Source organism: Micromys minutus (genome assembly GCF_963924665.1).
Source record: "Micromys minutus genome assembly, chromosome: 32".
Classification (NCBI taxonomy): domain Eukaryota; kingdom Metazoa; phylum Chordata; class Mammalia; order Rodentia; family Muridae; genus Micromys; species Micromys minutus.
Window position 1 is genome coordinate 22,854,014 of NC_137967.1, and position 25,665 is coordinate 22,879,678.

The window sequence follows — 25,665 nt, forward strand, 5'->3', positions numbered from 1 at the left end:
AAATTTTATAAACCACTAAATTTCTTCACTAAACAGAGCTGGATATTGGAGTGCTCCATAAAAATTCTAAAGAACAGGATCAAATTCATTGTATTCCACAATATAGGAAAAGTAAATCTCATTTTGTGATCACTGGACATCAGAGTTGTTTTCAGGATTCCCCAGAGCCTAAAAACCGTATTATTTATGTATCCCCCTTTAAAGACTTAAAGTATCTAACTGTTACTATAATTTTTGTTTTCTTTTAAATAAGTATACAATTAATTGTGATCCTGCATTCCATTTCCAACTCCTTCCAGATTTTAAAAAGTTTTAGTTAGCTTACTCGCAATTCAATACTGAATATAATGTTTTATTTTTTTATTTTTTATTAGATTCTCGCAGTATTTACATTTGAAATATTATTCCCTTTGGCCATCCAGTTCCCATCCCACATTTCCCTGTGCTTGTTCAAGATGGTTCAGTAACTCCCACTCACCCCGTCCACCTCAGTGCCTTTGGCATTCCCCAAAATTTGGATACTATGCCCTCCCTTGACAAAAATGCCTCCTCTCACATTGATGACAGACATTGCTGCTTCCTGCTGCATAAACAACTGGAGCCATGGGCCTCTCAATGCATGCTCAGTATTTGGTGTTCTACTCTATGTGAAGGATTTGGTTGTTGTACACCGTTGTTCTTCCCATGAGGCTGCCACTCCTCTTAGCTCCTCAATGGTGAAAGAAAGGAGTAAGAAACCTAAAACATCCACCCAACAAGGTCACTGAGATCAAGAGAGAAGCAAACAGTTGCTGAGTATACCAATCCCAGCTAGGCCTCCAACACTGAACATCTCCCTCACAATGTCCATCCTAGACACTCATAATAATGGCAAGGAGCATAGGAAGCCCTCACTACTCTCTTGTATATCATCAATTAAGTTGCACTGCACCCACCTTATTAAAAAATTAAAATAAAGGTAAAAAATGAGAGAAAGAAGAATGGAAAGAAGGAATTAAGGAATGAAAGAAAAAATGAAAGAAGGAAAGAAGGAAAATAGAGAGACTAAGAAGGAAAGAAAAAAAGAAAGAAAGAAAAGATAAGAAAGAATAGAAAGAAAGAAAGAAAGAAAGAAAGAAAGAAAGAAAGAAAGAAAGAAAGAAAAACACCATAGCTTCATTTAGGACATTTTAATTAAATTTCATTGTGAACTAGAATGGTGTTGTAAAATAATGTTTTTAAGGGGCTCTGAGACTTTTCCAAAACACCCATTTTTGAGAAAGTAAACAAAGACAGAATTTACTGGCTGGCACTGTGCCCACAGCCCTGGACCATTTGACAGGACTTCTTGTGAGATGGAGACAGAGGGAGAAAGAGAGAGAGAGAGAGAGAGAGAGAGAGAGAGAGAGAGAGAGAGAGAGAGAGAGAGAGAGAGAGAATTTGGATGTTGCAAAGTATATCATGACTCAGTGGGCATCTACTACAAGTGATACAGAGGTTGATGTGTTCAGTGTTATGGACTGAAAGGATGCTGTTGGCACTCTACAAGGACTTGATTTACAGTTTTAGGTAAACGAGTTCGGAGCTTTAGAAGTGATTCTGGAGAAAGGCAAGATGGAATGTGTGAAAAAAGCAATGGCCACTACCACGTGGATGATCCCAACTGCTCAGTATGCCCTGCCCTCTCTCCCGAGCTACACGCCCACATTTCCACCTGCCTTCTTGACATCTCCCCCTGGATGCCCCACAGTCTTTTCATAGAAGATTGGGGTGCCCTTAAGGCTGAAGAAGCAGTCCAAAGAAGACTGGCTTCAGTTTTGTAACAAGTGCTGTCAATAAGGCAGTGGAGAGGAGTGTTTTTCTGGAGGAAACTACTGCAGCCTGAACTGGTCTCACCATGCCAAAGACGAAGATCAGAAGAAAGAATGAGATGGATGAGACGTCAATGACGAGGAGGATCCTAAGTGTAGTTCGAAGAAAAAAACAAAATTATCTCTGAAGCCTGACTCCAGGGAGGTTAAGAAGAGAGAGATGACAAAATGGAGAACAAACAATATGGAAGGATCCTGAGGGGTTCTCAGAGAACCAGAAGGAAAAGTCGTAGGGACTCAGCTGTCTTAAAGCAGGGTATACCTCCTATGTGGAAGAAAGCCTGGTGCTGGACATTCTACCTGGAGGAAGAGAGAGCTATGACTGTGCATACTAAGCTGTTAAAAGAGTACCAGTTCTTCCCCTACAACAAAAATGGATTCAAAGTTGGCATTAAGCTGGAAGGCATGAACCCTGAGCACCAGGCTATGTACTGTGTCTTCACTGTGGCTGAGGTTTGTAAATTAGGATAAAGCTTCACTTTGACAAATATTCTCATTGCTATGTCTTCTGGGTAAATGCAGATGCTCTGGACATTCACCCAGTGGCTGGTGTGAGAAGACTGGACATAAGCTGCCCTTCGAAAGGGTACAATGAAGAAAAATTTAATTGGCAGTCCTACCTCAAGACATGAAAGCTCAGGCTGCACACAAGCCATTACTTAATAATCAAGACATAACAGAGATTCCATCAGGCTTCTGAGTTGGAATGAAACTTGAGGTACAGACAAAAAGAGCCCTTCTATCATCTGAATTGCTACAGTACCAGCAATGGTGGACAATCGGTTCCTGGTACACTTTGACAACTGGGATGAGGTCTATTATTATTGGTGTAAATCAAACTGTCCACACATTTATCCAGTCGGTTGCTGTAAAGAATACAGAAGAACACTCATTACTTTACTAGGCTAGTCACACCTGAACTAATTTTTCTGGGACAAAAATTCAGAAGAAACCAATTCTTTTCCTGCTCCTGCAAAAGCTTTCAAAGTGAAACTCCACGTGGATTTCAGAAAAAGATGAAGCTTGAACTCCTGGACAAATGAAACCCACTGTTCATCAGAGTAGCAACTGTTGAGAAACGGATGATCACAGGATAAAAGTTCCCTTTGGTGGCTGAAGATGATGCTATTAAAAAAGAGCCCCTCCAGTGTAGGGTCTCTATGAGAGTCCCAGACAACAGAGATCAGAGAAGCAACAGCAAGAGGCAGTTTATTTAACACAGGAACTGTGGACACACTAGTCTTTCTGGGAGAACTGGGCATGCCTGGCACTCAAGAAGAGCATTTCATTTATAGGGGCTGGGAAGCAGAAAGCATGCTTACAGAAACAGATGCATGGTTAAAGGGTCTTGATTGGTTAATTCAATCATGCTAGGGTCTAGAGTGAGGACATGGGTGTTTGTCACAATGGGTGTCTGAGAAATCAGATATAGCCCTGGGCCAGCACTCTGGATAGTCCCAGATACTTCTTGTTCTTTTTAAGTTACCCTTTTTGGTCCATCAGGCTAACTTCAGATATCCTGTTTGGCAGAATGTTGAGGCCCCACCTGATTATCTCACTTAGCCTTCTATAATGGTTCCATTACAGCAGCCAAGTTTTTCCGTATGGCTGCTGGGGGTCTTTCATTTCCTCCGTTTTCTTTTATCATAAGTAAAACCTTTTACTTATTTTCTAGTTTCAACCTCTGTTTGTTTTAGTGCCTGATATTGATGGGTGAGGACCAGGGTCTGGATTACAGATATCCGTTCCTTTATGAAATGAACTAGGCAATTTAAAATGCAAGGGATGAAGATCAGTAACAGGAAAAGAATAATCAGGGAACCCATGACGGTATAAAGAATAGTGAACAATGGGGGTTTATTGAATCAACTTTCAAACCATCCCTGTTGTGTCTCAACGTTTCTATTTCTCTGGGCCAATCTTTGTCTGAGCTCTTCCATTGTCTCCCTTATAACACCAGTGTGGTCTGCATAAAAACAACACTCTTTTTGAAGGGCTGCACATAATCCTTCTTTATTTAAGAAGAGCAGGTCTGGTTCTCTCCTATTTTGTAGGACCACTTTAGATAGTGATGTTAAGAACATTTCTAGTAGAGTAATGGATTTTTCTCTTGCTTTTAGGTTCTCAGTCATGGCAGCTTGTAGTGATTTAAGATGGCTAGTCTGCATTTGTGCAGTGGCTCTTGTCCCTATTCAGGCTGCAATACCTCCTATCCGTAACATGAGAGCAATGGTCATGCTAATAGGCTCACTTTTATACCTTTGGTGCTCTTCAAAGAGGTCAAGAACAGTTTCAGAGGAGTGATAGGTGATTCTTGGCCAGAGGTGGACTAGGACACAGTAGTCTGAAGTGGAATTCAGGACATGGGCTGAAACACAGGGGGTCAGTTCGCTATTGCTTACATAATAGGTGCCATTGGGAGAGGCTAAATAATAGATACCAGGATATACTGGGATGTTCTGTTTGCACAAACACTCAAGAGGAACACAGAATCTACTTAAACATAGTCCTTGTCGAGTCACCTCTGGGAGAGAAAGCTTGGGACTAGAGAGGTTGAAACACTCAGTTGGAAGGTAAGTGGAATTGGAGTACTTGGCAGAAATGGCCATCCCTTTATAATATGGGGGTCTAGAGACTAAACACAACCAGCAATCGCTGGCCTGGTTCCGTTCTGAGTAATTAAGGGCCAGGTTTCAGAGAACTTTCTCAATCTTCACAGGTATTTAGTAACCAGTCAATCAATCAAATCATCTTATAAACCATGGGCTCCCACATGAATGACTTTGATTTAAATTTAAAACTTGATGGCAAATGAATTTACTTGACAGATTCTTCCAGGAACCACCAGTTCTATAATAACATACTAAATATAATGGCTCACACCTGTATATTGGAGGCTGAGGCAGAAGGTTTGTCTTGTGCTGGAGGCCAGTTAACACTATATATCAAGCCTCAACCCCAACTATATGATTTATCCACTTATACCAACACTAACATTCTTCACGAAAATAGAATACTGACTTTTCTGATGTCCCCTCTTGCTGGGAGCCTTCAAACCTGGACAGGGTAGTTTTGAAGTACACACAGTAGAAATATGATTATAGTTATAAAGTCTGAGGATGTCAGGAATTTCTAGCTTTCTAGCTGTACTAAAAGGTGATGATGACTTCTGAAAAGTCCAAAAGTTTTCTTGCAGTTTCTGAGGGTAAAACACTGCTGGCCAAGATGATTGACACCTGTAGCCTAACAGCTGAGACTTAAGCAATGTGGTCTTTGCTCTCTATCAGATGAAAATGCTGGGCTCTGACATTCAGCCTTCTAGCCAAAAGACATAAAAACAAAAAGAGACATATTATAAAAGTGATTATAATATTCATCACTTAGATGTAAAATGGTTTCTATGAGGGCTATTTAAGGAAAAAGCAAAAATATCCTAAGCAGGAAAGAGAAACATTATTCTAAATGTGGAAAGAGAAAAAATATTCTAAGGGGAAAATTTTCCTTCTTTTTACCTTTTATCTCTCTGTCCTTAGTACTTATATATCTCTCAGAATACATAATCACATGGTACAAAGTTCATCACAGGGTCAAAAAAATTCAAATAATTAATTTAAATACAAGTTCATACCACACAATTTTTACAGGCAAATCCTTTGGAGTAAATATCTGGCTAAACATCCCTTACCGTAGCATCACAGCTTTACTGAAATTTTAAAACAATAACTGAACTATTAGTGAAGTTTTGTACAGATAAACCCAGTAAATATTATATCCTCTGTCCTGGCACCCACAGTAAATCATTAGTTCCCTTTTTATGACCTTTGGTTTCACAACCTCCTGGAATGTGCTCTGAGTAGGAGAAAGTCTGTTTACCATTTAAGAACAATTAACTGGTGACAATTAGGAGACTGGCAAATCTCATTGTATTATTGACTATCTGAAAAGAACCTAAAGTAGACCCACTATAAAAGAGCTCAATAATGACTGATATAATTTTAGCAATTCTTTCTGGACCATCATTAAGACTTAAGAAGTCATTGATATGTCTATAGAGCATCACTACAATACAGTACATCTTCGTAGATCTGCAGAGATCTACTCCAAGTGGGTGTGATATTACTTAGTGATTGTTATATATGTTTAATAATAACAGGAAATAATATCATAGCAGGTATCATCCATAAAATCAATTCCTCTACATTGTTGCTTAATAAGAGTGAACCTTACACAGATATTATAATAATATGAGCAGGGCATCTCAGGATGGTATCCTGCTAGTCATTAGCTTGTCCCAATATGGCTCTTGATATTCTTTAAATAGTAAATGTTTGGTGATGAATAATTATTGGGTGACTGAGATAATTAATAAGTAAGAGAAGTGTGTTTGTGTGTTTGTGTGTTTCTGTGTGTGTGTGTTTCTGAGTGAGAGAGAGAGAGACAGAGAGAGAGAGAGAGAGAGAGAGAGAGAGAGAGAGAGAGACAGAGAGAGATAGAAAGAGAGAGAGGGAGAGAAAGAGATTTTTATGCAGTGTGGGGTGTTGAACTCAGAGCCTGGTGCCTCCAAGAAAAATTTCCTATGCATAGATTATGATGGTATATATCACATATTAGTATGATATATGCATATTTGAATGTTCAAACTCTTGTGAAGAAATATGTTAACATACCTTATATAGATTGCATAGGTATGTATGAAATGTGAATAGAATTCATCATGTAAATATTGTGTATTAGTATGAGCATGACTGTATATTTTAGGAGGATAATGAATGACTGCACACATATTCATGGGATCACATGGGTGGCATCATGCATGATGGAATGTATCGGTGTGAACAAGTGGTTAGGTGATTCAGGTCTGTTGCTTTGATGCATGTATTTATAATTATATATACATGTTATTAGTGCATATAGGATGCTGTGTGCTTGTTTACATACATAATTGGATGAATAAACAGAACACACAGAGAGCTGTCCCAACATTGGCTCTTATCATCAGTCTTATATTATCTTGAAACCTGAAATCACTGAGGTTTCTTAACATTTTACTTACCCATATTATACTTCTCTCCCTTTATGTCTGGTTTGATAATCACAGGGTAAAATGGCAGCAGCAGTAAAATCAGAAGAAACAGCAATCCCTGGGAGAACAGACAAAGTTTGTCCGATAAAGAATGTATTGGACACATCACCATGTCCTTTCCAGATGATTGTAGATACCATTTAGGTAACTTGGTTTCATATGGCTGAACTCTATCCACTCAGGCTCACCTATCATAGCAGTAGCCACTATTTCCATTGGATTCAGGCATCAGAATCTTCCTTTGTTCAAGGCCCAGTAACATGAACAACTGGCCTCTGAGTTCTTATTAAATGACCTATGCCCTTGCCTGTGTTTTCTGCCCTTTTCCCAAACCTATGCCTCTCTAATTTCCCATTTCAGTGAGCAGAGATCACAGGTACAAGCACGTGAAATTCTAGGATCAGCAGTGAAGACATTGAGCATCTTCAGTGCCTTTCTGCTGATGGCAGAGGCCAACAGGTCTACCAGGATCAGTCCTGGGGTTTGTCAATTGAGAATGTTATTTCACACACAACTTGGGTTTAAAGTTCTTCACCTAACAACTTGGTTTTTCAGGCTGTGGTTTTACTCTCATTTATTTATTTATATTTTTACCCAGATTTGTTATCATAAAACAACACAGTAGCTACAAGATAACATAACCTGTTTACTTTTTATTTTATTATAGAACCTGATTCTTAATTCTTTTATGTTCTTGTCTCTTTCAAAATATGGTTTCTCTATGTAGCCTTCACTGCCCTTAGGATTTCTCTGTAGACCAGTGATGTCTTTGCGTAAGAGAGTCTGCCTACAAAATGCTGGATCAAAGGCCTTGGTCTAGAAGAAAAACAAGAGTACACCTACTCCACTGCATCCCACTTCACACCATGCCCCATTGTCTCCGGCATCTGATTCTTTATCTGTCTTATAATAATTTTTGAAACTCTCATTTTAGTCTCCTAAATCCTGAGCTGTGTATTAGATCTAGATGTTTCTCTAATTTTTTTCTATTATTCTATAAATATTGAGTCTTTTGTGGTTGTTTTAGTTTCCTCTTTTGTTTGTGGAATATTTATTGCTTATCTTTCAAGGTAAAGTTTCTGTGTAGCCTTGGTTACCTGAAAAATATGTGTAGACTAGATGAGCCTAGAACTCTGCCTACTGGTGCCTCCCAATTGCACTACAGACTTAAGCTCACTAGTTTTTAAAATATGTGTGTGCAGGAGGCAACATGTGCCTCCATTTGTAGTCCCTACAAAAGGAACTGCTACTCCAAAGTGGGCAAAGGCCTAAGGGTTTGAAAGAAAGACACAAGTCCATTATTCATGTTACCTGAATGTTTACTCCATCTTGAACATCCTTCTTTCAGGATACCCGGCAGTCAAACTACACAGACTGCAGTCCCAGTATTATACACTCAATTAATTACAGGTGATGTATGCAAATTTACTAGCTTTTGGATGGAAGTTACCCACTAGGGTGAAGTTTGTAAACTGAGGCAGTTTCAGACAGGAAGGGCTTATGTGAAAATAGCCTTGTGACTAGGCCTATTAGCATAGCAAAAGGGCAGTGTGTATCTCTCCTAGGGTCCAGGCCTAAAAGTGGGCAGTGTAAATAACCCTAAGCAGATATGAGTATTAGCCAATTATTCCACACCAAAGAACAGCAAAAAGAACTGAGACAGGCAATCTTGGGAGGTAGGAGGTGAGAGAACCCTCAAGGATGTGCCACAGACATGGGAATAAAGTCTTAGGGATGAAAAGAATAAATCGCATACAGTGAGGACAGGGAACTTGTAGATCCCAACTCCAGCAGAAATACAGGGCATCAAGTGAGGGACCAGATTGCCACCACACAGTTGAAACTCATATACATAATTTTTTTCTGTGAGAAACATCTGCAGAAAAAAAAAATAGAGATGAGCCTGAGGAAAACTACTTCAACTAACACACCAAAAAATGCAATTTTTAGTGCAATTTGCGTTTTAGATTCCTTGGAGCCACAGACCAGTAATTTAGTTGCATAGGCAACCACAGTACTTGAATCAAAACGTCTACACCAGCCTTGGTTACAGAGTGAATTCAGGGACAATCACAATTTCATGGAAATTTGCTTGATGAGCTTTTTTATTTAAAAAAGTTAGAAGAGGAACTGAAATCTAGGATGGTGCTATAACGCTTTGCTTCTTCATATTTGAAATTTTCTAAATTCAATCTCCATTAAGAAGAAAGTGTGAGGAGTAGAGAGATGAACCAGTGTTAAGAATATTTATTGTACTGAAATAGTTAAAATTTCAAGCTAGCCTCACTAACCCTGAGTTGAGGACAAGTATGTCTCAAGACTGAGTCAAAAATCGCTGACCACCTGGTATTGATAGGGTCTGAATCTGTATTCCTGAGAAAAAAAAAGTATGAAGGTCAGTGTGACCCAAAACAGGATGAGTTAGAGTTGAATAATATCCAAAGTAGGAAGAGTGTGCCAATTTGAATGAACCAATGAAATTCTTATGTGCCTGTTGCTAATTGCTTATGTAATTTTCCCTCTAAATATGTCCCTCTAATTGAGTTCAGGGTCGACTTTTCTGTCTCCTTTGTGAGATATGTCATCTCCAGAGCTCTGGCCTCCCTATTCCACCCCCAATAAACCTCTTTCCTGATTGCAGCAAGATTGGATCACTGTGAGTTTTTGGGTTCAAGTCGTCCTGGTACTAGACTGAGGAGGTTGCCCAATTCAGGAGTCTATCAGTACATTCAGGAGTACCTAGATCAATACCAGTACCAACATAGCAGTTCAAGAAGGTCTGTAACTTCATTTTCAGAAGATCTGATGTTCCTTTCTTGCATCCACATGCCTGGTAAAGAGATATTTATAAAACAACAGCACAAATAAAATAAAAATAAACAAATGCTTCAAAGAAACATCATGGGGGTAATATCTGAAAAAGAGAATGCATTTTTTAAGGAAGTCATGTCATGTGGGAAATGATTGCAAATGTCTCATGTGGCTGAACTGAGATCTCCAGATTCTCCCCTACCAGACCAGAGAGAGTCTTTTTTAAAACTTTCAGTTGCATTTTATTTAAAGGATGAAAGGGGTGACATGGGAAAGACATTGACATCTTTCAGGAATTTGTTTTATTCTTTTATCCTAGGGAATCTGGAGATTACATCATACTGAGATTTAGAAACAAATACGTTTTTCCAATGAAGAATGTTGCCAGGATCAGGAAATTTTTTTTAAAATTGACAGAAAGCATGGCAAACAATTGACACCTTGAATAACAGCATCTTGGAGAGAGAATCAAGTGACTTACTAAGAGAATGAGAACAACTTGCAACAAGAATATTTATAAGGTAAATAGATGATTGCCAGGTAAAATGGCCTTTGATAATATCTTCATACAAATAGTTAGGGACAAGGGTTATAGGACAGAGTCTCCCACACCAATTCAAACAACAAACTCAGAGCAAGCACAATGATTTACCATGCAGATGATCAAATTAGCAAACGCTCTATTCCTACACCCAAGAAACCCCAGGTTAAGAGCAGGTGGAAATTTGGGAAATATAATATTAGGAAAGGCTTCATGCCCAGCCACTCCACTCCTGGCCTTGGAAACCAGCTTCCCAGAGCACCAAGGGCCAGATGCTGCTTCACTGCCTACATCCAGCAGTATTGAAACCCGTACAGTGAAAAAAAGAAAAGTAACACAAGGACCTGTGGATCTGTAGGTCACATGCCTGTTCTAGTCTCATCACTCCTGATCTGCAATGCTACCTCTTTTTGCTGCATTCAAATCTTGCTAATGAAGAGTAAAAGGTTGTCAAAGGACACTGATTCTTTGCCCTAGAGATTTCCTCTGCAGGAAATCGCTCCCAGGAAATCCCACATTCTTGAGATCTGAGTTCCTAAGATAACCGCAGAAGGTCCAGATGACCTCTGTGGAATGTTTCAACGCCCTAGGTGTGCCCCGGCTGTACTGATAAAAAAAAAAAGTATGATTGTTCCCCTTTGAATTTCCTCATTCCCCCTGTCCTCCCCCTCCTTTGTGATTTTTGCCTTTATAACCCTGTTACAAGTTCAGGCCGTTGTCAAACTCCTCTACCCCTGCGTGGTGTTTGAGTCTCGACCCCAGCATGCTGGCCTGAGATCTCACTATGTTTCACTTTCAATAAACTTCCTCTTGTGATTGCAGCAAGTCTGGTCTCGGTGCCTCACTGGGTGCGCACCTCTCCTGGTATTTGAGTGAGTGTCTCCCTTTAAAGGTCTTTCATTTGGGGGTTCGTCCGGGATTTGCGCGACCACCCAGGGGCCCTAGACCTACTTGGAGGTAAGGATTTTCTTTTCTTTCTTTCCTTGTTGTCCTGTTGTGACTCTGTGTTTGTAGATTGTGATTCTATGTTTGTGGATTGTCCAGATTGTGATTCTGTGTTTGTGGATTCTTCAGAGTTCTGGTGCGATCACAGTTCTGTATTCGCAAACGCTCTAACCAAGTCTGCTCTTCCAAGGGAGGAGCAGAGTGGACGGGAATAGACATGTCCGGTGTCCGCTATTTGCTCGCCCTGGGAGACATCCCAGGAAAACAGGGGGAGGCCCAGGGTCGCCTGGTGGATCCCCGCGGGAAAAGTCTGGAGATCAGTTTTTTTCCTTGACGATCTGTGTCAGAGGGCCAATTCTGGGCCATCTGGCTCTTTTCAGGATTTCGGGTCGACTCGAGGTCGGCGACTGACTTTGTCTCTCTGTTTTGTAGTATCTGTGAGTGTTTTGTGTGTGTGTGTCAGAACTAGAAATAAGCCAGACTGTGATGACCCCACTAACACTGACTTTGGACCATTGGACAAACATTAAGACAAGGGCTCATAATCTTTCTTTTGAAGTTAGGAAAGGACCGTGGCAGACTTTTCTGCTTCTCCGAATGGCCTAGTTTTGGCGCAGGATGGCCTTCGGAGGGAACTTTTAATCTATCACTCATCTCCGCTGTTAAGCAAATTGTTTTTCAGGCTTCAGGGGGACACCCCGATCAGGTTCCATACATCATCGTGTGGGACGACCTGGTCCAAAATCCGACATCCTGGGTGAGACCCTGGACAGCGGGGGCAGAAACGACAATGGTGGCCGTGGCCCCAAAACCAAAAGTACCTCCTCCAGACAAGCGGGCACCTGATCCATCGGCCCCCACAAAGATCTATCCTGAAATTGATGATGGTTTTTTTCTCCTCGACAACCCTCCACCCCCATACTCTCAACCGGCTTCTCATGCAAGTCGCCCACAGGCGCTGACTCCCACTGACTCTCAGACGGCCTCTGAAACAGGACCAGCGGCCAGGACCCGAAGCCCCCGGGTTCGTAGCCCAGGGGGAAATGGCGCGGGGCTTGGCTCTGCTATTGCCCTACCATTACAGGCTTATGGATCCGCCCCAGCTCCTGGAGAACTAGTCCCGCTACAGTATTGGCCGTTTTCATCAGCCGATATGTATAACTGGAAAACTAACCACCCCTCTTTTTCAGAGAACCCCTCAGGCCTGACAGGACACCTTGAGTCCCTGATGTTTTCTCATCAGCCCAATTGGAATGACTGCCAGCAGCTTTTGCAGGTCCTCTTTACTACAGAAGAGAGGGAGAGGATCCTCCTGGAAGCTAGAAAAAAATGATCCAGGACCAGAATGGACCCCCACCAATCTCCGTAATCTTATAGATGCAGCTTTCCCCTTGATCCACCCTGACTAGGATTACAATTCTGCAGAAGGTAAGGAGCATCTCACGATCCACCGCCGGACTCTAGTGGCAAGTCTCAAGGGAGCCGCAAGGTAACCCACGAATTTGGCTAAGGTAAGAGAGGTTCTTCAGGGACCTGTTGAACCGCTGTCTGTCTTTCTTGAATGTTTAATGGAAGCTTACAGGGGTTATACTTTGACCCAACCTCTGAGGGTCAGCAGGCAGAGGTGGCTATGGCCTTTATACAGCAGTCAGCATCAGATATTATGAGAAAGTTACAATGGCTAGAGGGGTTCCAAAACTATACCTGGCAGGATTTGGTGAAGGAATCAGAGAAAGTGTTTCATAAGGAGGAGACTGAGGAAGAGAAGCGAGAGAGAAGCAGAAGGCAGAGGAAAGAGAGGACCGGAGGGTAGTAGACAAAAAAGGAATTTGTAGGATTTTGGCCACAGTAGTGAAGGGCCAGGGAGTTAGGAATCAAGTCTGGCACTAGGAGAGAGCCCCTTGACAAAGATAAGATCAATGTGCTTATTATAAAGAAGAAGGCCACTGAGACAAAAATTGCCCCAACAAGAAAAAAAGGGGACACCAGCAACAGAAGCCCCAGACATGTGGCTCCAAAGTTTTAAATATTTATTGACTACCCGAAGATCTGTGGATATCGGAGTGGGCCGGGTATCCCACTTATTCATTGTAATACCAGACTGTCCCTGCACCCTGTTGGGGAGAGACCTCCTGACTAAGATGGGGCACAGATTCACTTCCACTCTGATGGACCACAGGTTAGAGGTCCAGAAGGGGGCCTGTGCAGGTTCTAACCATCCAGTTGGAGGACGAGTACCAACTCTAAACAGCCTGCCTCAGATCAGACGGACTGGTGGCTGCAGGCATATCCACAGGCCTGGGCGGAGACTGCAGGAATGAGGGAGGCTAAGAACCAGCCCCTGCCCATATGGAGCTGAAAGTCCAGGCTATTGGTTTGTTAGTACCCCATATCAAAGGTGGCATGAGTCAGGATCAAGACACTCATCATTTGGTTACTCCAACAACTTTGTATGTGTCCATCATCCTGAGGTGTGCCTCTCCTACTGGTGCGGAAACATGGAACCAATGACTGCTGGACAGTTCAAGATCTCTGAGAGGTAAACAAATTGGTGGCAGAACTCCACCTCACAGTACTTAACCCCTATAACCTGTTGAGCTCATTGCCCTATCCAGGACCTGGTGTACAGCACTGGACTTGAAGAAAATGCATCAATGGACTCATCTAGAGGTAGACAAGCTTGTAAAGACTGTCTTGAGATCAAATTCTTTTGTGCCAGATTTGACTAGATAACTGTGTGCCATGTTAGAAAGCAAATGTATGTAGAAGGCCGGGAGGAGAGAAGATAGACCTGAGGTTTACTAAGAAGTGGATTTTACAGAACTGAGCCAAGAAGATATAGATATAAGTATCTATTAGTCTTTATAGATACATTTTCTGGGCAGGTAAAAGCCTCCCCACAAAGAGAGAAATGGCAGCAGCGGTCATAGCTAAGAAGATTCCAGAAGAGATCTTCCCTAGGTTTGGCACCCCTAAGGTAATTGGATCAGACAATTGGCCATCTGTGTTGCCTAGGCAAGTTAGATATTAGCTTGTTTATTGGGGACTAATTGGAAATTACATTGTGCTTACAGACCCCAGAGCTCAGGACAGGTAGAAAAAATTAATAGAACTTTAAAAGAGACCCTTACTAAATTAGCTATTGAGACCGGCGGTAAAGGCTGGGTGACCCTCCTCCCCTTTGTGCTTCTTAGAGTCCGAAACTCGCCGGGGCGTTTCGGCCTTACCCCTTATGAAATCCTACATGGGGGACCGCCCCCCCCTAACGGAGTCGTGCGGAATATTGGATCCAGGCACTAACTCCCCCTCCTCCTCTGCTCTATTTACCCACTTAAAGGCCTTAGAAGTTATTAAAACACAGATCTGGAGTCGAATCAAAGAAGCCTACACTCCAGGAACATCCGCCCTGCCCCCACGAGTTCCAGGTCGGAGACTCAGTCCTGGTCAGACTACATCGTGCTGGCACGCTTGAGCCCCGGTGGAAGGGACCCTACCTGGTGCTGTTGACTACCCCTTGGCAGTCAAGGTCAATGGGATTGCTGCTTGGGTACAGTGGCTGCTGGTGACAATTCTCTTAAGCTGTGCCTTTGTCGTAGACCCAACCTTGGGTAATAACCCCCATTCCCTTCAAAAATTAACATGGGAAGTGCTTAATGAAGTGGGCGACGTCGTGTGGTCAACAACCGCAGTGCACCCCCCTTGGACTTGGTGGCCTGATCTTGCACCCAATGTGTGTAAATTAGCAGCCAGCTCTATGGCCTGGGATCTTTCCAGTTATACCAATTTAGAAAAGCCACCCCCAGAAGAACAGTGTGTCCCTCATGGCACAGGGATCACATTGGGGTGTTCAGGACAGTTTTTCCAAGCCAACCTTCAGGCAGCAGACTTCTATGTCTGCCCCAGACAGGGACACACCAGGGAAATGAAGAGAGGGGCCTCAGACTATTTTTGTAGTAAATGGAGATGCGAGACCACGGGAGAAGCCTACTGGAACCCTTCCTCCGCTTGGGATCTAATTATAGTTAAAAAGGGTCAGAGGCCAGGGGAGCCAGAAAATGGGTAAAGAGATCCATTCAAATACCCGGCTTATAGGACTGGTGTGCCTCTGAAACCTCTGGGAGCCCTCAGGGACCGTGCAAAGACAGTTATTGTAACCCTCTAAATATCAGCTTCACCCCACAGGGAAAACTATATCGTCAGTGGGTAGGAGGAAACCGTTGGGGATGGAGAGTCTATACTGGCAGAGGGGGCCCTGGATTTGTTTTTGTTATTAAGATAAAGATAGAGGGTCTGCCCACCGGACCCCGTAGGCCCCAATTCGGTGCTTGATAACCCTGTACCCAGGCCTGAGAGACCTCCTCGTCTCACTCTGTCACCAAAGGAGGACTTGTATCCCCTTTTGACCACACCCTCCAATCTCCCTATGAGAACTAAAGACCGCCTGTTCAATCTGCTTGATAGTGCATTTGTTGTTTTAAACAGCACTAACCCTGCCACTACTCAGTCCTGCTGGCTGTGTTTTGCATCCAATCCCCCTTACTACGAAGGAATAGCTCAGCTACGAAGCTATAATGTTACTTCTGACCAATCACTCTGCCCCTGGGGAAGCCAACGAAAGCTGACCCTGTCTGCAGTATCAGGAACTGAGCTTTGCATAGGAAGAGTACCTACCAGACACCAGCCCCACTGTAATGTAACTATTTCCAACCTGACAGCAGGCTCGGATAAATACCTAATACCCCCTCCCGACACCTGGTGGGCTTGTGGCACCGGCCTGACCCCCTGCCTGCATACTTCACTATTTATCAGTACTAAAGACTTTTGTGTTTTAGTCCAACTGGTGCCCAGGGTCATTTATCATGATGATACCTCCTTTATAGATGAATTTGACCACCATACTCGATACAAGAGAGAACCTATAACTTTGACCTTAGCTGTCTTGTTAGGACTCAGAGTGGCAGCAGGAATTGGAACAGGAGCAAGTGCCGTCATCCAACAAACTTACTACTATAATGAACTCAGAGCAGCTATGGACGCGGACCTAGGAGCATTAGAACAGTCCATAACCAAACTAGAAGAGTCATTGACTTCATTATCAGAGGTAGTGCTACAGAACAGGAGGGGATTAGATCTGCTTTTTCTAAAGAAAGGAGGTCTCTGTGCTGCCCTAAAAGAAGAGTGTTGCTTTTATGTAGATCATTCTGGTGTCATAAGAGATTCTATGGCAAAGCTTAGAGAAAGACTAGAAAACAGAAAAAAAGAAAGAGAAACATACCAAGGATGGTATGAAAATTGGTTTAACCTGTCACCCTGGTTCTCTATGCTAGTCTCTGCTTTGGTTGGGCCTTTACTCATTTTAATGCTAATCCTAACCTTTGGGCCATGCATCCTCAATAGACTGGTGACTTTTATAAAAGAAAGGGTGAGTGCTGTAAAGGTAATGGTCCTAAGACAACAATACCAGATATTACAAGAAGCTGAGGGATCGCTCTAAGATTAGAGCTTTTTACAAAAAGAAAAACGGGGGAATGAAGAGTAAAAGGTTGTCAAAGGCCACTGATTCCTTGCCCTAGGGATTTCCTCTGCAGGAAATCGCTCCCAGGAAATCCCACTTTCTTGAGATCTGAGTTCCTAAGATAACCACAGAAGGTCCAGATGACCTCTGTGGAATGTTTCAAAGCCCTAGGTGTGTCCCGGTTGTACTGATAAAAAAAAAAAAAAAAAAAAAAGTATGATTCTTCCCCTTTGAATTTCCTCATTCCCCCTGTCCTCCCCCTCCTTTGTGATTTTTGCCTTTATAACCCTGTTACAAGTTCAGGCCATTGTCGAACTCCTCTACCCCTGCATGGTGTATGAGTCTCGACCCCAGCATGCTGGCCTGAGATCTCACTATGTTTCACTTTCAATAAACTTACTCATGTGATTGCAGCAAGTCTGGTCTTGGTGCATCACTGGGTGTATGCCTCTCCTGAGATTTGAGTGAGGGTCTCCCTTGGGAGGTCTTTCACAAAGACCAGATGCACTAAAATTAGCACAAACGTGAAGAGAGAAAAGCTCTGTGATGTTAGGATAGAGGCCAGTTCAGTGTATATAGAGATATTCGGGACTTAGTACTTGCTGGAGCCAAGAACTGAGCTGAAGCAACATCCAGTACTCTAATAGGGTGATGGACTGCAAGTGCAGTTTTGCTGGGTCTGAAGCTGACAGAAGGACTTCTTCAGTTGCAGCATCTACATATTTATCCTGGGTAATATATCCAAGATGTGCTTCTGGGATGTAGTTTTTATTCTATGGACACAGGAAATCAAGATGTCCACTGAAATGAATAGTGATGTGGAAGTGTCTCTAAAGCTAGAGGGATAAACATGGAGTCTCTGGTATTTGAAGCTAATGTAAACTTCCCATGAGGCTGCAATGCCTTCAGTTTTTCAATGGCATAAGAAATGAGTAAGAATCTCTGGACCTTCCACCCCCAGCAAGGTCCCTAAGAGCAAGAGAGAAGCCCTCAGTTGCTGAGGAGTCCAATCCCAACTTGGCCCCCAACCCTGAACATCTCCCTCAAAATGTCCATGCCACACATCCATAATAATAGAAGGAACCTAGGAAACCCTCCCTACTCTCTTGAATAACATCAATTAGGTACCACTGCACCCACCTCAAAATAAAATAAAATAACATAAAACAAAATAAAATGAAATGAAATGAAATAAAATAAAATAAAGGAAGAAACCCCACAACCATAAGCTTCATTCAGGTCCTGTAAATTAAATGTCCAGATGAGCTACCATTTCTAAATTGGGTTGAGACTTGTCAAGTAACTTCATGAAAGCACTTTCTGCACCTGTAATTTTGTTTTTCTTCTTATTTTTGTTCTTCTTCTTTCCTTTTTTCTGTTTTGTTTTTAATTTAGTCTTTGTTAGTTGACAATGACAAATGTTTTTGGTGCAACTTAAAACTCCTGAGTCTGATTGAAGCTGTATTCTAAACAGTCTTTAGGTAAATGTTCAATTAACTATACCTGTCTGACTGATATCTGTGTTTGAATGGTTTTGGAAGCTACTCATGAACCCCAAGAAAGGCAAAAATTTGTAGTGAATTCTGGAGGGTCATCTCACAAATGTATCCTTTTCACAGGCCTTACTTCCCACCAGCAGGAAAAGGCATGCAACAACAGGATTCTTCAGTGAACAAACTCAATTGTACAACACTCTGAGCAGGGGATCCAGGTGGAAGAAAAATGCACTGCTTATATATGCCCAGGAGACTAGTGTCTATACTTGATTGGTGTGCCCTCCTATAACTCATTAGCATGCCCGATAGTGGGCTGTGACTTCTGTGGCACATGCAAGCTATGTCTTTTGGGCTCTGTTTGCTGAGTCATTGGGCAGGAAGCCGGTGCCAAGTTTGGGTGTGGGACAAACAGCTCTCTACATATCCTATCATTTAGGAGACACTGGAGGAGCAAAAAAAAAACCACAGATTCCATTAGGTCTACACGCAGAGATCATGGCTCAAAAAAGACCAAATACCAGATTTTTATTGTTGAAAATATTAAAACATGCTGTGAATAAGAAAAAAAAATAAGTGCACATGCATGCATATTTGAAAAACAACAGGACTTAACTGTGTGGTGCACATGCCTTTAATCTTATCACTTGTGAGGCAGAGCTATGGACAGATCAAGGCTGACCAGATCTACAGATAAAAGTTCCAGATAGACAAGTCTTCAAAGAAACCTTCCCTTGAAAACAAACATAAAAATACCAGCAATGAAAAAAGGAAATAACAAATATCCCACAATTCATAATATAAAAAAATGACCAGAAAGTATCTAATTCTAATACAAAACTACACACCAGCTAGAAAGTCAGGTATCACTGGACTAAATCAAGAGGTTGAAATATTCTTCTTCAGATGAATGAAGAATCCTAAGCCCAGGGCAGAGTGGGATATACTAGACTGCAGTTGGGTGGGGTAGGGAAGTGTTGGTAGTCTTCTGGACAAATGCCTTTAATCTCAGAATACTGTAGGCAGAGGTAAGCAGACTCTGTGACTTGAAAAAAACACACTTGTCTACAGATCAAGATTACTGTCAGCCGAGGCTACTTGAAAAACCCCTATTTTAAAAATAAGAATAAAAATTAAAAAGAAAAAAAAAAAGGCCCTGTATTTGAAATGATAAATAAACTGGGTATATAGCATGGTAATATAATGTTGCTTCATGATATCTTCTCTGGAGAAAAAATTCTAAATGAGGATAAAATCACAGCCATAGAAAAATTAAGTTGTTACATAAAGAACTATATATCCCAAGTTGTGAGTGGAGTAACATCCCCACTTGAGAAAACCAAATGCTGAACCAGCTAGATCTGTAGACTAAAGCCTTCTCTAGAAACATGCCTTGCCTCTAATAGTGCCCAGTTTCTTAACTACTGACCCAAGAAATTCACAGTCTTGTACTGTGATCTTTGACCCAAGAGTCCAATTCAAGAATTGATCTTGACAGACTTGGTGAAAGCATCAGATGTCCACAGGAAGCTGGTGGAAATAATATAATCAGAAAGTTTCAATAAACCTTAGGAAAAACAATAGGGTTCTTAGAACACTATCCAAATCACGCAGATTTCAAAAATGTACTGAACAGGAATGAGAAGTGATTGTGTCACAGACCCAGTGCTGCCTCATCATAGAATTTTATCATACCTGGCTCTAGGAAAGGAAGTGCTAGTCTTTTTTCTGCCTCAGTTTCCTTCCTTAGGAGGCTTACACTTAGAAAGCCTGGGGAGTCATTTCTAGCTTCCTTATTTCTTAGAGAAATCAAGCTAAATCCCAAAAGAGTTTCCTTTAAGGCTGTGAGCTAAGAGCCCTGTGCCCTGTGGGAGCTGCTTCTGCTGCTGCTGGCATCTTTCATCTTCTTTCTTAGTCTCATTTTTCTGATAAGAAATGTAAATCTTGTGCAAAAACCTCTAGGCTGAGGTTGGTAGATTCAGGTGCCTTCCTTGTGTTCTTTTGGTTAGTGTTACTGGTTTTGTTCCTTAACTGTTAAGCTTCAGAAAATATGGGTCTTTGGTAAATGTACTGTTGCAGAGGAAGCTATACCTCTTGGGAAATTGATTATTTCTTTACTGGGTGAATTAGTATTGTCAGTTTCTTCCCACCAGCTCTCATTTCCTAGATAAAGAATTGATCAATGATTGAGCACTGGGGAATTTTCTCCTAACAAGGCCTAACCAGCACAAGGCATTACTCTACAGAGGCCCATAAAATAGACACCATCTCTGTAAGCTTTGTGTAGAGTGGAAATTCCCCAAGGAACATGCTTGATTTAGCCACTTTCTTTCTCTCTGTACAACATTTCTAGCTTGATTCCTAGACCCCTGATAATGGAAGAAAATTAGAAATCCAGAGTATGGAATAAAGTCACACAAAATCAAAATAATACTATAATTTTCACATATTTCCCTTAATATATTTTTAAAAATACTGAATTAATTATATTTAAAAGTTAAAAAGCCAGAGGAGATATTAGATTCCCTGGAGCTATCATTTAAAAATGTGGGAATGAGCTGCCCAGCCAGAGGACTGAGAACTAAATACAGTTCCTCTCTAAAATATAAGTGCATTGTTTCCTGAGTCTCCTGCAACCCCATGCTTACATCATTATAAACAGAACATATTAGGAAATGGTTGCTCTAAAGGGATGTTTTTGAATTCTCATTTTTGAAAGATTTATATGTTTAAATAGTATTTTCAAAAAAGTTCTCGAGGTGGGTATTTAAGTTATTTTGATATTTAATACATAAAGCCTAAGCATTCTCAGCTGGTAAGCTACCACTGACTTATAGTAAATCCAATAAGTTCTCAAATCTGGAAACCCTAGCACTGAATGAGAGAAGTAAAAACAGGCAGATAACAGGGTCTCACTATGCAACCAGGATAGCAGCACAAGTGAAACCCTGGGGCCAAGAGAGAACACTTCTCTCAAAATATATGAAAGAGAGTGATTGGGAAAGTTGTTACACACACTGTTCTGGTCTCGACCTGTGACTAGAGAGACACATACAGAGATGACACACTGCCATTAGTACTTCTGGCCTGCCTGCAGAAAACTGAACACCTAGAAGGGACTCAGGAGAGCTCTGCATACTGAGCCCATTGCTGAGCCCACACTCTCTACCCACTAATTATCTGAGGAGAAACTTCCAGGAACTCTCAGTGTGCAGAGGCAACTGTGCAGTCTGGGATCATACCTGTCTGGCTTCCGTCTGTGCCCAGGGCCACCAGCAGAGCAGGCATAATATGATCAGGACTCACAGCATGCACATAGAAAGCACTACTTTTAATTTTTTCTGAGATTGCCACTATTTCTCTCACAATTTCTTTCATTTCATTTGATTTTCTCCTCAGCCCCCTCTTTCCCTCCTATTTAAAATGCACTAGGTCATATTAACACTGCCTATATGTGCACAGGGAAGAAATATCTATTTGACCATTTCATTGTGAGAAGGTTTCCCAAGTTACTCACTCATAGCAGCCTTAAAACCCAGTCAGGCTTTTTTGCCTTCTGAAAAGCAGCCTTACAACAGGACTTTGCTATTAAGCCTAGTTTCAGAGAACTTGTGGAATCCTCATGCTTATTGAGTCAACCTGGCAACAATCAAATCATCTTATAACCCAAGGAGACCCAAATAGATCACTTCAGTATAAATTTATACTGATGTGCCAGTGAATTTATTTGACAGCTTCTTCCAGAAACAAACAGTTCTGGAATAACACACTATACATAATGGTTCATGCCTTTATCATAAAATTTTGGATGCTAAGGCAGAAGGTTTGTCTTGAGCTTTAGGGCAATCTAAACTACATATGATGCCTCCAGCACAACTATATGTCTTACCCACTTAAACCAACGATAACATAGTCTGATGAGATATTCAGAGCACAGTATTTGCTCAGAATAGAACTGAGGGGTTGGGAAAAAGAATGTGAAAGGAAGGACTAGAAGGGGAGAACTGGGAGATATGCAAAATCAATAAGTAAAATAAAAACAAACCAACAAATTACATTAATGTATAGATAGAGAATGGTATCCACTCACAAAAATGAAATAGTACAAGTTATTCATTTTAAATTAATTTGTTGTTGTTATTTAAATATATGGTCTCTCCACGTGTACCTGGCTGTTTTGAAACTCACTCTGTAGACAAGGCTTCTCTCCAAATTAGAAGAACTGTTTTTTGTGCAGAGGGGTACAAAAATTAGAAACTGAAGAAAGGGAGCATTAAGAAGGTTGAATGCCAGTGCATATACTGAGATGGGGAACATGGATGAAATATTTGGAGGCTGAGCCAAGATGGTATCAGTTTACAGTTTCCAGCCAAAATCAGCATTTAGAAGTGGCTAAAACAGTAAAGATAAACTGATGGGTGTGGACACTCACACCTTAAATCTCTGCTCTGGAGAAGGAGGCAAATTCCAGCTGGTCTCTGGGAGATTGCAGACTATCTGAATCTATAGAGTCACCTCAAGGTCACACCTTAAGAAGGTGTGGCTGAGGAGTTGTAATTGACCTCTCTACAGAGAAAGCAGAGTGTTACAGGGAAGAGATTAAGGAAGGAGGTTTCAGAATGGGTGGGGAGGGAGGGAACAATAATCCAAAGATATTTAAGTCCAAGTTCTGGGATCAAAATCCACAAACACCAGCCTGCAGTCTGACAGAATGCAACAACCTACTGATATTCCTGGTGAGTTGTCCTGGGGAAGCTGTATGAATAGTGTAGTTGGTATGGGGAAGATTATGTATTTTTTGGGGAAAAGTTGAGAGAGAATGAGCTTGCTTGCAGCAGCTGTATGACAGTTCCATATTGAGGTCCTTCCCAGCCACAGTCTCTCTGGGCTGAGGTTTCTGTATTGACACAAGTGTTGTTTGTGGGGTTATTTTGTATACAAAGATTATGAATTTAAAGAATGCTGCACTGCTAAGCTTTGATGTTATAGATATTGCTGATGAAAATAATCATGATTTTAAGTCAATATTTTCATCTTTGTCATGCTTACCGAATGACATATATAGCTTGATCCTGGGCTTATATTTATACCTGTCCATTTTGATAAAACTTGCTTTTAACAATATCAGCATATTAGTGGACAAAATACATTATTTGAAGATAAAATGACAACAAGGTAGGTATTGTTTTAACAGTCTGGTAGCCAAGGACAGGTAATATTCTGCAGAAAGCCTTAACAACCTAAGAGTGTAGCATGTTGATTTTCACAATTCATATTCCATGACAGGTAAGGAAGACAATCTTATCAAAATTAACTAAGATAAACACAATCATGTTTATAAAATATAATAAAATTGATATTCCTTTGAGGGGGCTAACTGGCAGAACAAAAAACTAGGCTTCACATAGTAATCAGAGAATAGGCCAGGACAGTAAAGAAAGCTCAGATGATCCACTTTTGGGGAGGCTAGAATAAAGAAGTATGCCTCAGGCAAGAATATGTTTTTTGGTACTAGAGAGGAAAGTTGGCCCAGATACCTTGTTCATCTTTTAAACCCTTAAAAATCTAGATCACTGGAATTTGTTTACTGTCCTGCTTTTTCCTCGATATTTGTGTAATTGTCTTGAAAGTTCATTTAACATGTAATTAACATTACTTAAAAGTCATAAAAATTACATATAAGCAACCTAGAAAAAAATACCTCAGCCTCACAACTGTCTGGTTTCATGCTATCAGTATTTTTTTTTAAAAATGGCCATTCTAAACACAAGGTGAATAGTAGAAATAACAGGCAGATAGAAGCAATACCAGACAAGTTGCCAGGTCTTAGACTGAGATTCTGTATTTGTAATCCTGCCTCCTGTGAAGATATCCCTGAATCTTCTGCATAGTGGTTGGTGTTTAATTGATTGGAAAGCAGGAAGGTGAGCTAATGAGGTCTGTTGGATCTCTTTGACCATTTTATTTCTACTCCTAGGTTTTCCAATGCAGAATGTTCCCCCAACACCTCTATCTACATATTGGATCTCTGAACCTGAGTTGTCAACATATCTCCCAGAGCCTCAAGAAACTCTGGTGTTTCCTTGTCACCAAATACCCCAGAGTTCTCTATCAACTGACTGTCTTCAAATGCCACAAGGGGCCCTGATGCATGATTACCTTCCAATGCCACAAACTCAATTTCATGAATGTATACAAATGCCACCAATGTCCCCAATGATCCCAGGCTTTCAGGGGCAGCACTATGACTTTACTCCACACGTGGCACCTCAGGTCCATCCCAGGCCACAAGTTCGGCCAGTAGCTTCTACCAGAGAGCGGAGAAAGCGTACCAGGTTTATTCATGAACAAACAAGCAAGCTGAAAGATTTCTTCTTTAATATGTCCAAGTATCCTTCATTGAAGCAGCGTGAGGAGCTGGCAGAAAGCATTTCTGTGACGGAAAATCAGATTCGGGTCTGTCCCCTCACTTGTCCTTTTCCTATCTAAGTCACTATAGTCACTTCCCTGATAGCCTCATGGACCAGCACCCATCACTTGTGACCAATTTGTTTTTTATTGTTAGGTGCCGAGTAATAGGTTCCTAGATGAATTGACTTGGTTCTGAGTTTCCTAGCAATGTCTTATGGTAAAACTGTGCATGCTCTTGGTATTCTCAGATACCCCTGAACAAACTAGAGCCATACTGGTGCTTCATTAAGCTTCCCTTTGTCTAAAGATTGGGATTTTCTTTGAATCCTATGATCTTGAAAGTCAGAAATTCCCATTCACTGCATAAGTTTTTTTCCTGCCCATATTATGTTCTTCCTCTTGTAGAATTTTCAAGTCATTGTATTATATCAATTGAAGTCCAAATATAGAGAAATAAAGAATTTCACTTTCCACACAGCAGATTCACATCCAGGACCAAGACCAGTGTGTGGAGTTCTGTTTCACTAATATCTCTATTACTTGTTTATTTCTCCAGTTATGGTTTAAGAATGAGAGGGCCAGATTAAAAAAGATCAAAGAGAATCCTGAAGAATGTCTAAAGCAACCTGAAAATCAACTTGAAGGAGACCAAGCTGACTGCGTTAGCACAGGAGGTCATGTATCCATTAATGATGGGGCCAGCAGTGATCCTGTGTCCTAACCTGGCAGGTACTGACTCCATTCTTCAACCCAGATACTCTAGCATCTTCCCATTTCTTCCCTAGATTCATTAAGGCCTGTGGAAAATTCTGGGTGTGATTCTGTCTGCCATACACAGACTACAACAAATGCCTCCTTTTCTTCAAAAAAATCGATGTACTCAATTCCATATGTAGCAGTTAAAGACACTAGAGAATAAACTGCCGAGAAAAGACTCAGCTATAGCCAGAGCTTAAGGTTCCTACAATCTCATAAGGCCACCAGCAACTCAAAATCCCTCAAAACTGAAGCTTTCA

General features: G+C 41.3%; 1 pseudogene across 1 annotated transcript in view; it reads left to right on the forward strand.

Annotated features, from left to right (window-relative positions):
• Positions 1-11,564, forward strand: part of LOC308413664 (lethal(3)malignant brain tumor-like protein 3) — a 34,487-nt pseudogene extending 22,923 nt beyond the window's left edge. The window contains exons 2-3 of the transcript in view: positions 2,324-2,436; positions 11,421-11,564. The product of the transcript in view is annotated as a lethal(3)malignant brain tumor-like protein 3 (transcript). The remainder of the gene's footprint in view (positions 1-2,323; positions 2,437-11,420) is intronic.
• The last annotated feature ends 14,101 nt before the right edge of the window (positions 11,565-25,665 follow it).